This window comes from Zalophus californianus, chromosome 6 (genome assembly GCF_009762305.2).
Source record: "Zalophus californianus isolate mZalCal1 chromosome 6, mZalCal1.pri.v2, whole genome shotgun sequence".
Classification (NCBI taxonomy): domain Eukaryota; kingdom Metazoa; phylum Chordata; class Mammalia; order Carnivora; family Otariidae; genus Zalophus; species Zalophus californianus.
In genome coordinates, this window is record NC_045600.1 from 65,843,886 (window position 1) to 65,860,988 (window position 17,103).

Consider the following 17,103-nt stretch of genomic DNA (forward strand, 5'->3'; position numbering starts at 1 on the left):
TTCCTTGCTGTTTAATACCAGGTATATTTTATGTGAAAGGCAGATAAAACTTAACCACAGGAAACTGTGACCATGGTGGTAGATACAATTTTCAGTCATATGAAGCATCTAATTTCACAACAGTGGATCAGTTTCATAAAAAATTACGTATCTTTGTTTATCAGAATATGTAGTGTCGGACAGAAATTAGGCTTTTTTTTTTGTATAATTGGTTTCAGTGTTTGCATTCTCATCTGTCTGTGTACTGCTAGTTAGACCATGTCTTCTCTTGGAAGAGTTATTGCATTAGAAGATTTCATTCCCTTGGAAGATACTTGGAATATTTTATCTTTAGCCATTTTATTGAAAAAAAGGGGGGGCGGGTCAAGGGGCTGATTTCAGTCCTGTGATAGTCTTTTAAGAGTATCTGAATTTGCGGCACCTGGGTGGCACAGTCGGTTAAGTGTCTGCCTTCAGCTCAGGTCATGATCCCAGGGTCCTGGGATGGAGTCTTGAATTGGGCTCCTTGGTCAGCAGGGAGCCTGCTTCTCCCTCTGCCCCCCCCCCACTTGTGCTTGCGCGCTCTCTCTCTCTGACAAATAAATAAAATGAAATCTTTAAAAAAAAGAGTATTTGAATTTTCTAAGGTTATTTCCTAACTCACCTTCATTTGTTATGTTGTTAGTTTTCGCACCTATCTGTCTGTCCATCCATCTATTATCTTTCTGTCTGTCTCTCTGTCATCTATCTGTCCATGTAGCTACTTACTCATCTGTGTATCATCTCTGTTTCTATCATCTGTCTGCCCATCTATGTACCTGTTCATCTTCTTTTTTTAATTTTTTTTAATTTTATTTATTTATTTCAGAGAGAGAGAGAATGAGAGATAGAAAGCACGAGAGGGAAGAGGGTCAGAGGGAGAAGCAGACTCCCCGCCAAGCAGGGAGCCCGATGTGGGACTCGATCCCGGGACTCCAGGATCATGACCTGAGCCGAAGGCAGTCGCTTAACCAACTGAGCCACCCAGGCACCCTACCTGTTCATCTTCTATTCATCTATCAATTATCTACACCTACTACACACACACACACACACACACACACACACACACACACACAAATTTATTTTAGGATACCATTTATTATGTCAGGTACCGGGTCACATTTGTTATTCCTTCCAGCATATTTGCTTTGTAGATGAAGAATTAAGAATTAGGGGGCTTAGCTCTCTTGCTCAATTAGTGAGGTATGAGCAAAAATTGATTTTAAAAAGATTCTTTATTTGATGGGGTTTTCACTTTTGAAAGATGCCATTGAGAGATTTAGTCTTTTACTTGTAACAGATTGGGAGAACTAATACAAATTCTTAACAGTGAGAAAAAATAAAACATTTGAAATATCTGAGCATGTCAGAAACTAGCAGTTCTTTGCTTTGTCTTAGGAGAACAGTAATGGTGTCTGGAGAGAACTACATTTGTTAAGATATTGGCAAAACTATTAAAAGAATACTGTGGTAGTATCAATAATACAATCGTCCAGGGATTTGAGAAGTTCATATGCATACAGAAAATGATACAAATCGTTTGAGAACCTTGTTAGAGAATTACCAAGGAAAGATTTTTTGCTTAAGTGATTTCCTGTGTTCTTCAGGGCTAACATTTGTCCAAAAGTTTCTCTTTTGGAGTCAAGGAGAATGCACAGGATTGAAGTCTATCTATGAGCTTCTTCAGATAGGAATTCCCTAAATGCCTGAAGTACTGCCAGCTGTTATTGCCAATATTCTCAGTTTGCAGCCTAGGGTATACTTTGATGCTTCTCATAATTTGGGGGGTATGACTGTTATGTTATTTCCATTCCAATGTGGACAGTTTTTATAGTGAAATGATCTTAGTTATTTTATGCTAGGGTAGCATAGCATAGACCTTTGACTTTGTCTCTATACTTCTTTGTTTTCTTTAGTAGCACTTATCTCATTATCGTCTTACCACAGTGTAATTTCACATTTATTTGTGTGATTCTCTAACTGCTGTCTCCGCTGTTGGACCCCATGTTCCACAAGAACATTTTTCTGCTTCCTTCTGTAGCCTTAGAGCCTAGAATTATGCTTGTACACACACACACATGCACACACACACGCTCTGTAAATTCTTGTTAGAGGAAGGAAAGGACCTCTGAGAGCCTTAGACTAGGCTAGATAAGAACTCATTACAGCATCCCCGACTGCATTATTTTCTAAATGCTCAGAAAGCATATTAAAGATGGAATTGTCTTTAGCAGCCTATAGCTTTTATTTTTTATTTTATTTTATTTTTATTTTTTTTTTAAGATTTTATTTATTCATTTGTGAGAGAGACAGAGAACAAGCAGGGGGAGAGGCAGAGGGAGAGGGAGAAGCAGACTCCCCGCTGAGCAAGGAGCCCGATGTGGGACTCGATCCCAGGACCCTGGGATCATGACCTGAGCTGAAGGCAGACGCTTAACCATCTGAGCCACCCAGGCGCCCCTTATTTTTTATTTTTTAAAAAAGATTTATTTGCGAGAGAGAGAGAGCACGAGTGGGGTGAAGAGTAGAGGGAGAAACAGACTCCATACTGAGCGGGGAGCCTGACCTGGATCATGACCTGAACCCAAGGCAGACACTTAACTGACTGAGCCACCCAGACGCCCCAGCCTATAGCTTTTAAATAATACCTTTTCCCATTTTGAAAATCCTTCTTTGATTTACTTGGATATATTCATAACTGAAAACACTTGGAAACATTGACTTCTTGTCTGATTTTCCCCAAAACTTTTTTTTTTACCTTGAAGAAAATAACAATATATATTAGATACTTGCTTGTATTTGCAGATGAAAAAATCGGGGTGAAGTCCTTTTCTTATGATCACTTAATTAATAATTAAAAGGAATATAGAAAGAATTGTATTCTTTTATCTCTCTCTCTCTCTTTTTTTGCAAAGAAGAAAATAACCGCTTAGTTTTTCAGGTGCTTCTTTCTCTATTTAGCTGTGCAGTTGTATTGCAAATGATGATAATTTACTTCATTTTCAATACATAACTTTTATTCCTTTTTCAAATGTCCATGGCATTGGTTAGCACTTCAGAAAAAAGTTTAAAATGTGAGCAACAGTATTTCTAGAAGCATACTCCTAGTCCTTCATTATTCGGTAATGCTATTAGTTGTTTCATATAGGTTTTTTTCATGTAAATGGAATTTTTTTATCCCTAATACTAGTAGATAATAGTATAAACATCTATTAATATTAAAGAAGCACTGGTAGAGATCTTACTACAAATCTTAATCAAAATTTTGGTTCGGGAATAGTCTTTCTAATTTATATCCAAAACATAATTGCCTTTAAAATAATAATTTCAATCATATTAGGCTAGCAGTATTTATACTTTTTTTAAAAGATTTTATTTATTTATTTGACAGAGAGAGACACAGCGAGAGAGTGAACACAAGCAGGGGGAGTGGAAGAGGGAGAAGCAGGCTTCCTGTGGAGCAGGGAGCCCGATGTGGGGCTGGATCCCAGCACCCTGGGATCATGACCTGAGCTGAAGGCAGACGCTTAATGACTGAGCCACCCAGGCGCCCCAGTGTTTATACTTTTAAATTGCATTAAAATTAAGATGAGTTTAAGAAAATAGTCTCAAGGACTAGAGGTCTAATGCCGTCAACTTTAGTAGTGTTACTCTGAGGAGAACCCAAGCATGTTAGGGTTGTGGGGTGTTTGCACACGTTAGGAACACAGCAGTTCAGGGGATAGAAGATACCTGCTTCAGAGCTTTAGGTCAATATCACTACTTGAATAATAAAGGGTTAGTTCTGTTCCACTTTACCCAGCACATTATTTTTACCTTATTTCATCTTGTACATTGTATGCTTTTTTGGTGAACTTTTTTTTAACCACTTTAGAAACAAGGTTGAGTATGTATCAGTAAATACGGTAAATAACTTAGGGTTGTAGTAATAACAACTTACGCCTTACCTAGGAACTGAATCTCTGGTTTGTGTGGTGTACTTGTTCTTTATATCACTCCTCCACTTTATTTTTCCATTTCATTGCTATGTGGACTTTTATTCCCATTACTCACTTATGTTAACCCTGTGGGTCAGTATGGATGTTAACAGATTCCCTCATATACCACTGTGACTTATTGTCCTGTTAACCTTGAATTGTACCATGTAGGTCTGATTTTTTCTTTCTTCTCTTGAATATATTTGCTTACTAATAGGTTAACTGAAATATGCCCTATGTTCCAGGTCTCAAGCATCCCTTCAAGGGATGCCTTCTAGCCTAATTCATGTAAAAGTTGATTTATCTTTCTGTAGGTCTTCCAGCATGAATATATGTGTCCACTCATCTGGGCGTTTATACATTGCCTCAAGTCTTATTCACTGGGGCTCATATCACTTACAACATACTACATTGTATATTTATAACCTAAGCTTTTCTTCTTCATTTTGCAGTCTTTGAGAAAAAGCAGTGTACCTCATATACTGTCATATCGCTCAGGGAGCCTAGAGCTGTTCCTTGTATAGATTAGGTGCTCAATTTTCTCCTTCTTGTCTTCACAGAACAGATACCTTATTTCATGCTTCTTTGAAATCTTGCTTCTACTGCATCAGTGATATGGACATAGTAAATATACTACACATGCAGATATGATACAGATCAAATCTTCATGCATCATAGAGGGCATGCATTTTGTTGACACCACATCGTGTACTGGTTGCATCCCTAGCAGGAGACCTAACCATCTTCGTACAAGAGGAAGGGAGAGTGATAGTGGCATTAGGCTGTGTTAAAAGTATTCAAGTCCACCTGCAGGGCAGTTGGGATTGCTTTCTGGGTTTTTTCCTGGAGCTTGAGCTGAGAGAACACATTAAAACCATCTCTAGAAGATTTTATATTAACATTGGCAAGAAACAAACAATTGACATCAGGCATAAGTCTTAATTTGCGTTATGCTTTTGGCGCATCGTTGCTGGGAAAATTATGCTAATCCTCACCATCTGCAGCTACCAGATGTGCCATTGAGAGGTGCACAAGTTCCTTTCCAGAAAACTGCTCGATGTTGAATGTCAATCATTCCAGTTAAAATGACAGCACCTACCATCAGAGGAGGGAAGACAACTACAATTCATGTTTTTTCTTTACCATCACATACAAATCTGGATGATTAATACATTTAGTAGCTGACAGAGGAAAACTAACAAATGTGGTTGCTCAGTCCATCTTTTGTTCTGTTGCAAAATAGCTATGGAATCTGTTAAAGACTATCTCATTGAATATACATGTACAGTGGGTGTGGTTACATTCTGCTGACTGCATTATATTTCTTGGCTTGTATGGTTTATTATATTAAGAGAATTGGCTGGAAGGGTGTCAGCAGATGGTGCTAGGCACAGAGTTAAGTTTTGTCATTGCATGGTTTAGCATGCTTCCAGGAACTCTCTCCCAAATATGATTTTTGAAAATAAACTTGTTCATTTGAACACACTGACAGGTTCTTCCCCGAGAGTCTTATATCATAAAGACATTGCCATGAATTTACTGGAACTATGATTTTGTTCCTTTTGGTTGGGAGGAAGAGAACAAGAGAAACTAAGAAGTGGTGACAATCGACTTTTATTTAAAATCTTTAATGTTTTACCTGGATCTGGATGTATCTACATTTAGACATATTAGGAATCCTTTCTGTACTAGTTTCATACCCTTTTAATTTTGGCAGCTACTGCTAAGCATTACAAGAATGCCAGGGCACAGAAGCACGTTGAACATACCAGGTACACCCTAAAATTCCACTGATTTCTAGAATATTAATGAATAACTGTGTACGCCAGCAGCTGGACCTTTCCGTGAGCCTTGTTTTTCAAGAATGTGTCAGAGTGGGGAGCAGGTGCCTTCCTCCCCTTTCCGTCATTCCTTATTCAGGTCCCTGCCAGCCACACCGTGCTGTTTCCTCAAGAGGCTTTGTGTGGACATCGGAGTATTTTCTCATAGCTTAGGTATTCTGTAAACTCGTTCTAACCAATATATCCAAAAAAAGTATATTTTGATTTAAATTACACTCCTTAGGGAATGGGGAATTCCCCCTTAACTCTGCTAACTGCTGTTCTTCAACTTTTGTCAGGAAATGGGGCATTTTTTAGTCATAATTATTTCTCCAAACTGCCTGTGATAAATATCTGAAGTCACCCCTTTTGTCCCATATTGGTATGTGGTGGTGTTCTTAAATCCTGAGTAAATGGGAATTTATAAAGGAATATGAAAGAAGAGGCAGCTTAGTCCAAAAAATAAGGGGTCCTCTGGATGAGTAGGAGATCATGAATTTTGAAAGAGTTACACTGTTTTGTCTTTTTGTACGATAGTGTTCCCTGAAAGTTCATCTCAGAGATAAATACAACTGTGTTTTATTTTCTCAGGACTGAGGAATAGAGCCTACAAAGGAAAATATTTTAAGCGATTTTCATCAGTCTCTGTACCCTTTGCCCTACTGAACCCCCGGCCTCTTTCTCTTCTACTCTTGAGTGAACTGCTCACCTGGTCTAGTAATAATAATAAGCTAGCATCTGTCTTTGTCACCTGACTGAGGTCCTTGATATGTTGAGACTGCTCTTTTTTTTGTTTTGTCAGATATAGCTTTGAATCTGTCTCTGGAACATTATAGCATCTATTAAATATTTGTTGAGCAAATAGATGGGTGAATAATATTATATTCTTATATGCAGAGTTTCATATATGGAGAATCATCTTTGATGTCTTTAAGGTTCGTGAGAATACAACATTTTGGACTATAAATCACAGACAAAATAATTTATGTCTCTTAATTTTGAAATATGTAATAACATAATGTGTTCTATTATCATTGGTATTGCTAACATTAGACTTGAAATATTAATACATTGGTGTATATATGTATTTTTTTATAAAATCTTATTACCTTTCAGTGTTTCAGTCCAGTTTTACATTTGAAATATTTGTCATATATGTTTCACATTAAAAAAGAAGTTAGCTCACTGAAAATCCTGATAGCAAAAGTCACTTTTAAACTTTTATTCATTGTACAAGCAGAACATTGCATACATTTTGAAAAAATCTTTTAGTCCTAGTGTCAGTAAATTACTCGTGACATTTTTGTCTGTGCTCCTGTAGACCTTTTAAAATGTACTTAAGTACAAACTTTTAAGTAAAAGGAAGATTGCACTGTACATATTGTTCTTTAACTGAGCATCATTTTTGAGTTGACAAAATTACCCAAAACATTTTAGGGTAGGAGTTGCCATTTGATGATCATCTCTGCAGATGATGCTCACATTGAAACTAGAAGGTCACCCATATGGAGAGGTTAAAAATAAAATCTGCTGGCCTTCAAAATCCTCTTATCAGCCACCTAACGGGGTCAGATACTGACAATGATGCATCTGAGAGCAGTGAGTAAAGACAGATTGCAGAAGTTTCATAATTGTGAATTGTGTTCTCAATTTATTCATTTTTGCTTATGTTTGTTCCCTGTCTTGGGGTCTCTGGACTGTGCAAATTTAGGTGGCAAATCTCAGATGTAGCCCCAAAGGGCTAATAGTCATTTAGATATTCATGCATGAAATAAAGTATTTTTATATGTCAATCAAATATACCCAGAAATCAGAAGGCAAGTTTTTTCCCAAAGTAAGTTCCATCTAAATGTAGCTAAAAAGAACTACTTTGTCATTAAAGTGAATGAATATTCATTTTTAGAACAGACATGATGTTTGGATTGTGTTAAACATATGTCTGTTAGTGAAAGTGTGAGTCACAAAGAAAATTTCATCTAAAAATAATATCTATAGAAAAAAGCAATAAATATACATATAGAAAAATGCTTTTTTCTGTAAACTTTTACTTCTTTATTTTTAATGCTAGTGATATCTTGTATTTATTTTCTGTTATTAAAAGAAATGGTTGACCATGTTCAGAATAGCATGATTCACAATGGCTAAGAGGTGGCGTCAACCCAGGTGTCCTATCCAGGGATAGATGGACAAACCAGATATGGTATATACATACAACGAAATATTATTCCACACTAAAAAGGTGGGGAATCCTGACATATGGTATACCGTGGATGAACCTTGAGGACATGATAAGATTAAGCTAGTCACCAAAAGACAAATGTGTATAATTCCACTCATATAAGTTATCTAGAGTTGTCAAATTCATAGAAACAGAAGGTAGAATGGTGGGTGCCAGGATCTGGGGAGAGGGAAAAATGGGGAGTTGTTTAATGGGTATAGACTTTCAATTTCAGTTTTGTGAGATAAAAAAGTTCTGGAAGTTTGTTGCATAACAATGAATAGACTTACCCCTTCTAAACTATACAGCTAAAAATGGTTAAGGTAGTAAATTTTATATTATGTGTATTTTGCCACCATAAAAAGAGAGAGAAACTGGAGAGAAAGTATAATTTTTAGATTGGAGCTTATTTATTTTTAACCATAATTGTTTCTACAGAAAAGATAACCTAGGATTGGTCTTGGACCTTTAACAGGGTTATGATATAATACATGATTACTGATCAAATATAGATATATAAGAAAACCTAGTTAAGGCTCAGTGGCAAGTCACTTGTCCCTAAATTGTCTATTTTATTTATTTTTGGTAGAAAACACCGGGCATTGTAAATTATTATTTGTAGAATAATTAAAAGCTAACTACGGGGCGCCTGGATGGCTCAGTTTGTTAGGCGTCTGCGCTTGGCTCAGGTCATGATCCCGGGGTCCTGGGATCGAGCCCTGCATGGAGCTCCCTGCTCAGTGGGAAGTCTGCTTCTCCCTCTCCCACTCCCCCTGCTTGTGTTCCCTCTCTCACTGTCTCTCTCTGTCAAATAAATGAATAAAATCTTAAAAAAAAAGCTAAGTAAAGTATTAAAATCACCATGTTCAAATATGTATTTAACAGAGCTTTGCTTTTTAATGGTTATTAATAAATAATCCAGAGACATTGATTTATTCACAGATTTATTGACGGCTTACTATTGTGTTAGAGACTGAGCTGGGTTCAGACATATAATGATGAATAAGTTAAGTCTTGTCCTCAAGGAATCTAAAGTCAATTGGAATGGATTGGGAAGAGAGTAGCAAACAGAAAATTACAGTAAAGTTCCATAAAGATTATGAAAGGGATTAATTAAGAGTATGATGGAAAAAATGTAGGGTTTTGGGAGTTCAGGATTTCTGTTTTGGGGCTTCAGGAAACACCTTGTGGAAGAACCAGTAGCTTTGTTCAGTGAAAAATCTAAGTTCATTGGGTGAAATGGTTGGAGGAGAAAATGGAGGAAACTAAATGCAGAGGCAGATCGGTCAAGAGAGCTTCCGGTCGTTTTGCCGGGAGAGTCTTTTATGTCTGCTGTCCTGGAGTGCATGGGTTCTCTTTCACTGTCCTAAGTCCAGGTTTGGTGGTGTGCCTGTGGGGCTCAGCAAACATGGCTTAGCAACTGAGACTAGTTTACTGTGCTTGGAACACTGAGTTTGGGGTGGAGGAGGGAAGAGTTTACTGTGCTTGGAACGCTGAGTTTGGGGTGGGGGAGGGAAGAGATGCCACACGTAAGGTGAGGCTACATTATGAAGTTACATGCCGCCTTGTAGCATGATTCTGGCAGTGAAGAACCATGCAAGATTTTTATAGAGGAGAGTAGTAGAGAGAGATTGGTACTTCAGAAATTTGATTGCAGATTCACCGAAGAGAAGAGATTGAAATGGAATGAGAGGCAGGGCCATCACTTAATAAGCTAGCAGTATCGTGGGGGACAATAACTGACATTGGTTGTAGGGATAGAAAGGAGTGAGTGACTTCCAGAGCTATTAAAAAGCTAGACTTGCTCTTTGCCACATCTATTGTGAGAATGAAGGCCATTCTCAGCAATCAGACAGTTGACATTCCAGAAAATGTTGGCATCACTCTGAAGGGATGTACTGTTACTATGAAGGACCCCAGAAGAACTCTGCCAAGGGACTTCGATCACATCAGTGTAGAACTCAGTCCCTTTGGAAAGAAAAAGAAGAAGCTCTGGGTTGACACATGTTGGGAAAGTAAGGAAGAACTGGCTACTGTTCTCAGTCTGTAGTCACGTACAGAACATGATCAAGGGCTTTACACTGGGCTTCCCCTACAAAATGAGGTCTATGCATACTCACTTCCCCACCAACATGGTTATTCAGGAGAATGGTTCTCTTGTTGAAATCAGAAATTTCTTGGGTGAAAAATATATCCGCAGTGTTCAGATGAGACTAGGTGTTGCTTGTTTGGTATCTCAAGAAAGCTGAGTTAATTCTTGAAGGAAATGGCATTGACCTTGTATCAAACTCAGCTGCTTTGATTCAGCAAGCCATAGCAGTTAAAAACAAGGATATCAGAAAATTTTTGGATGGTATATATGTTTCTAAAAAAGAAACAATTCGGGTTGATGAATAAGATCTAAGTTGCCCAGCTATAGAAACAGCAAGATGTTGGGATGATTTTTCAGACTTATTTGTGATAGTAAAAGGTGAAAAATTTATTTGATCTGAAGAGAAACCAGAGTTTTTATTTGTGTTTTAAAGATGCAATTAAAGTTGTGTTGATTTGGATTTTTTTTTAAAAAGCTAGACCTAAGATTTAAAAATATTGAGTGTGAGTTTGTGTGTGTGTGTGTGTGTGTGTGTGTGTGTGTGTGTGTGTGTGTAAGTGAGTTTGTGGGGGAAGGAAAAGGATGGCATTATGGCTTGGACTAGTGAGAGAATGGTGGAGCAGTTCACCAAGGTAGGGACAGAAAAGGAAGGAGGAGAGGGTTTGGGAAAACACAACCATCCTTACTGAAACCTTGGGAGGGGATGGATAAGCCTAGTGAGGGTCTGTGGGATAGGATGAAAGGAGGTCCAAAACAAGGAACCTGAGGGGGGAAAAATGGAAGAATGAACAGAGGGTGAACGACCCACAACCAAACCTAGGCAAACCAACAAAACACAAAACAAACAAAAAAACCAAAACAGCAAACAAAGCAAAGCTGAGCAGGGGTAGGTCAGAGAGGGAGGAGGAAAACCTAGAGTGTCCTCTCAAGAAGCCAAGGGAGCAGGGTGTTTTTGGAATGAGGTGGTAGTCAACAGGCTATCTATCAGGGAAGGATTTGGCAGCAAGGCGCTGCGTGGTGTGCTTGGTGGAAGGCATTTCAGGAGTGCTGTGGGGCCCAGGACAGGTTGAAGTGGGTTGCTGAGTTACATCAGAAGTGGAGGCTAGGAGCCAAGACAACCATTTCAAGAATTTTTACTGTAAAGCGGAGGAGAGTAGAGTAGAAAGAATTCTACTAGAGAGGATATAATAATATAATTTTATTTTATTTTATTTTTTATTTATTTATTTTTTAAAGATTTTATTTATTTGAGAGAGAGAGAAAGAGAGAGAGAGAGAGCCCATGAGGGGGAAGGGTCAGAGGGAGAAGCAGACTCCTTGCCAAGCAGGGAGCCCGATGCGGGACTCGATCCCGGGACTCCAGGATCATGACCTGAGCCGAAGGCAGTTGCTTAACCAACTGAGCCACTCAGGTGCCCCAATATAATTTTATTTTTATTTATTAAAAATTTTTTTGTGATAAAATATATGGAACATAAATTTACCACTTTATTCATTTTAAGTATACAATTCAGTGGCATTAAGTATATTCATGGTGTTGTGCAATTAACTGTCTAGTTCCCCAATTTTTTCAGCACCCCAATAGCAACTCTATACCCATCAGGCAATAACCCCCTAATCCTTCCTCCCTCTACCCCCTGGTAACTTCTAATCTTCTTTCTGTCTCTCTGAACTTGTCTATTGCAGATATTTCATGTAAGTGGAATCATTCAGTATTTGTCCTTTTGTGACTGGTTTGTTTCACTTAACATAATGTTTTAAAGGCTCCTGTGTGTTGTAGCATGTATCAGAACTTCACTCCTTTTTATGGCTGAATAAGATTCCATTATATGTATATACCGTAAATTGTTTATAGATTCCTGTGTGGACACTTGGATTGTTTCTGCCTCTGGGCTATTGTGAATAATACTGCTAAGAACGTGGGTGTACAAGTGTCTCTTTGAGTACCTGTTTCCCCTTCTTTTGGATATATACCTAGGACTGGAATTACTGGGTCATGTGGTGATTCTATGTTAACCGTTTTAGGAACAGTTTGTCACAGAGACTGTGACATTTTACATCCCCCACCAGCAAAGAATCAGGGTTCCATTTTCTCCACGTTATTGCAAACACTTGCTTTCTGTTTTATGTACGATTCTTGGACTTTAATAATGATAATACTTCTTCCCATCAGGGCTCTTGTGGACTCCCTTGCCTCTACCCCGCCTGCCAATTTTTATCTGTCCGTGAGGCATCATCTCCATTTTATAGGTGCAAAAACTGAGGCTTAGGCACATTCAGAAGTTTGCCTAAGATAAGTAAGTGCATTCTATGTCTTGGGGTAAAATCTATACAGCTGTAAAGACAGTATACACATATTCATCACTGGTCTTTATTTTTCCTGTCATTGAAATAAAACCAAAACCAAAACCAAACCAAACTAAAACTGAAACTAAAACCAAAATAGGAGCTAAAACTTGAAGCTGAAATGTGTAAGATCACAGAGCAACCTGCTATTCAAGACACATGCGGCTTTTACTATGTGGACTACCAGGCAGTGAAAACCTGTATTAATACACCCGGCAGCTACATTTGATAAAATTGTTAGAGAATAGATCTTAATAACATAAAATAACTGCGTGAATTTGATCTGTGAATGAAGAGTTTTCCATTTTGTGTAGTTCTTCAAACTCTTTTGAACATTCACACCATTGGTGAAAATAAAGTTGATCACATATTCCTCTATATGTGATCTATATTAATAAATGATACTGTAGTTATACAACTTATAAGTTATAAAAAAATTATAAAATAAAAACAACATATTTTATAAAGGTAAGAATAACAATTTGAAATTATTGACTGAACATAATCATTTTCTTTCTCTATACAGTGGTTTTTCTTGCTCATTTCTGGGCTTGGTGCACCTCTTGTGTAAATTACTGATAAAAAAATGGCTAACAGCCATCTTGTGTGATATGTTCAGGCACTTTTTTAAAACAAATATTTAAAACATCCGTTGTATGTGAAAGGTATTTACTCAAATTAATTCACAAGTGCATGTTGAATATTTATTACATACAAAGCATTTTTGTACATATTGTGATCTTGCTTTGCTCTCTGCAAAATATACAATAAAGTTTAATTGTAACTATATCCAGCTAAAGTTCCAAAAGCTTGCCCTTGAGGAAGTGCCTCTAATTGTAGGAGAAAAGAAGTATAAGCAACATCAAATTTACTTATAAAGCAACCTTTGCAACCTTCATCTATAACTTGTGTTTAAATTGTCTTTGGAAAAGGGAATGAGGTGGTAATTTATCACATGAAGTTGTTTGTGCTGATGTTTTGGCATTTTGAAGAAAAGCACAAGTACATAAAATCTAATAGATTGTCAAGGGGAAATTGGCAAAGCACTCTGTGTGATCTCAGGAAAATACTGTCTAAAATACATATGTATTTTTTAATAACCTGAATTCACTTGAGTATGTTTCTGCTTTGACTGCTTTTGTGCATCGATTTGCTCCATAGCAACTGCCTAACAACTATTCTAAAGGGGAAGAAAGAAAAGGAAGATATTTGGTGTGGAGATTTTGAGTCAGCTTTTGAGTCAGCTGTTGTCCTTTTGACCATAGTAATTAATTAAGAAGATTTGAAATGTATTTTTGTGGTTACATTTTATGTACGTTAGTGATTTTTTCCTGAATGGTGTGTTTTTGTTTTTTCATTGGGTAAATAAATGAATTTCCTCTCTGGAAACAAAATCAGATTCAATTTTTTTAAGGTCAGAATGCATAAACTTTTTGCTCAGTGGCTCTTGAAACTCTCATGGCTCCGTGCAGGTGACTGTCTAGCTAAATTCGAGAGATGACACTAATGAGTAAGAAGAGTGACATTATGGGAACAGCTTATCAATGAATACAGCTACTGTTATACTAGATCTGGAATAAGGAAGAGATGACAGTTTTCCATTTGTGTAGGAGAGTCAGGAACACTTTCTAAGTGTGTTTCACATTTTTTTACATACCCTTTTCACCCTTATTTTAACAAGATTAGTAGATGGTAATTTGGGCCAAGAGGTTTACCATTTCATGCAGAGCTGACTGGATTTCCAAACATGTTATCATCTCTTTTAGAAAATAGGTTAATATGGGTGAGTCAGGAGGACCCAGACCTAGAAACAAATACTTTGGCAGACAGTTGATATAAAGCAAGTAAGAACACTTAACTATCATACTCAGACTGTGGGTCTAGAACTTCTCTTTGAAATGATGGTGGTGATGGTGATGATGCTGATAAGAACAGCTAATGTTTACTAAGAATTGACTGGAACCTACTTTGCTAAGAGCTTGGTATGTATTATCTCATTTAATCCTCAGAACTTTGCATGCATTGTCTCACTTATCATGAGTTACTCATAATTCCCTTTTTATAGATGGGGAAACAGATGCAGTGAGTTGTTCAAGGTCACATATTTAATTGCCAAGTCAACTTAAAAACTCAGGCGTTCTGACCACAGAGACTGGGTCTGTGACACTCTACTGCCTCTAATTTTGGTGATACATTTTTTGGCAGATGGTGATCACAGAAGTTGCTTTAAGTCACAACTCTCAAGTACTCTTTTTTTCTAAGGCCAAACTGTGTAGCTTTTACCCCCCCCCATATTATATTATCGCTTTTGTAGTTTTAAAGAGGAAGGTGTGAAAATTTGAAATGTTATCTATTCTCATTTAATTTCCTACTTTACATGGAGAGCGTATCATACCCAGATCTAAATGTCATTACCATTTGCTTCTCACACTTAACGAAAGGGAAAGTATACGCTCAGTTTTGAGCAGAGGCTCCCTTGTAGGAGTATAACAGTGCTCAGCAAAGTTTTGGCACTTGTGTTTGGCAAAACATCCCAGGCAGATGAATGATTCATATGGCAGGAGCACTGCTACTCGGAAAGGTGCATTAATATGAATATTAACACCTCAAAGTGTTTGTGAAATAACCTTAATGGAAGGACTAGAATATTGACAAAACATTATCAAAAAATTATTCTATATTTAACAGGTAAAGATACAAAGAGTAATTTATTGCAGAAGTCTGTGATGATTCAGTTCCAAATTGAATGTGACGTCTGTAATTATACTTTAGAAGAATATTAAACAATATGGATGTGATATCTGATTCTTAAATATCATCATTACACTGAGTTCTAAATATAATCTATCTATAACCATACTTAACAGATATTACTATGTGACAAGCAATACTTAGATGTAACAAGAAAGAAATGGAAAATTCAAATTTATGTGATTTCAAAATAATTCTTAGCATTGCTTCAGGGGTTATTAAGACAAATGGAAGGGATTTTTACAAGGTATAGTTCAGTTGCAGTTTTATTCCTCAGAATTCACATTATTGCCACAGCCTACGAATGACAAACATTTGTGGACTATGGCAGCAATCTGTTGGGTGTTTCAATCTATTTTGAGCTGAAATTGATTAGCACTTTATGAAAAGTGTACAGAAAATTGCCATGCTTATCAAGGCAAATCAAGCCATAATTCTGCCTTTTTTTTTGTACACCTGCAGCTATGAATATTTTTTGGTGGATACATTGAGATGTGCTCAAGAATATACATATTGGACTGCATATCATGCAATTTATTCTGATCTTACTGACAGTTTGCAAACAAAACCTCAAAACAAGATGCAACTGTGTGCAGCTCCCGAACTGTAGGTTCTGATTTTGGCATCCATGAATGCACAAGGAAAGGGGCCTACAGCTGAAGAGGTGTGCTTTTGCTCATCTTACTGTGAAATATAATCTGGGCATTTGTTTGATGGATTTCATGAAATATGGAGGAAATCTGAACTGAGGGTAAGAGTTTCATCTGATTGCCTTTATTTTTACCCCACCTTGGTAATACTAAGGAGAAGAAATGAAAATAACCTGGAGTTGATGACTCTAGTGACGTAAGATAACCACATTCAAGGGGAGTCGTTAAGAATGAGGAAAAGGAGGAAGTGAGCAGTGATGGTGAATTTCATATTTTGAGAGGAAGAGCCCTTTCTGTGGCAATACCTTCAAAGAAAAACAAGTATTGTAAGCAAAAAGAAAAGGAGGATGACCATGGATACATGAAAGTCAGTGTTATTTGACATACTTTTAAAAAACAGAAAAACAGGGACACCTGGGTGGCTCAGTCTGTTAAGTGTCTGCCTTTGGTTCAGGTCGTGATCTCAGGGTCCTGGGAGGGAGCCCCCCATCAGGCTCCCTGCTCAGCGTGGAGCCTGCTTCTCCCTCTCCCTCTGCTGCTCCCCCTGCTTGTGTGCTCTCTCTCAAATAAATAAATAAATCTTAAAAAAAAAACAAACAGAAAAACAGTGTAGAAATAGGCTAGTCTTCATGTTGTCACTCTCAGGCAGAGGTGAGAACAAATATCATCAGATTTAAAAAAAAAAGAAAGAAAATCGTTGAAAATTTACAGGTTCTATGGAATGAGCTAATTACCTGAAGTTCATTTTAATTCCAGCAAATGTTGTTAAGTTGCTACTTAAAAGTCCCATGTTGTGTGCAGGTCTTTTACTTTATGCCTGGCTCTATCTAGAGAAGGATCCTGAATCATTTGCTAAGTTTTAGATCTGCAATGAGTCTTCTGATGAAATTCTGTATTTTATATGAAAACACATTTTAAATAAAAATTTTAATCTTAAAAAACTTTTTAGATGTTTGTAATGAAAAAAAGGAAAAGGAAAATTGAAATCATTCATGATGCTAACACTCAGACTATATCATTCCACTCTTTTTATCATAGATTTGATGTGGTAAACTGTTTTGGGATTTGCTTTGTTGCATAATACACTATGAACCTATTCCTGTGTCATTAAATACTCTCCTGTGATATTATATTTAGAAAATATTCAGTTTTTTTTTTTTTTTTTAATCAGATGGACTTTCCAATGTTATCGTATGGATTTCCAACAACCAGTCTCTGCATGGTTGGAT

The 17,103-nt window shown here is 37.1% G+C and overlaps 1 protein-coding gene and 1 pseudogene across 4 annotated transcripts in view; both read left to right on the top strand.

Annotated features, from left to right (window-relative positions):
• PRKD1 (protein kinase D1) overlaps positions 1–17,103 on the top strand; it is a 319,380-nt gene that overhangs the window by 40,605 nt on the left and 261,672 nt on the right. The window lies entirely within an intron of this gene.
• Positions 9,865–10,433, top strand: LOC113909012 (annotated as a pseudogene).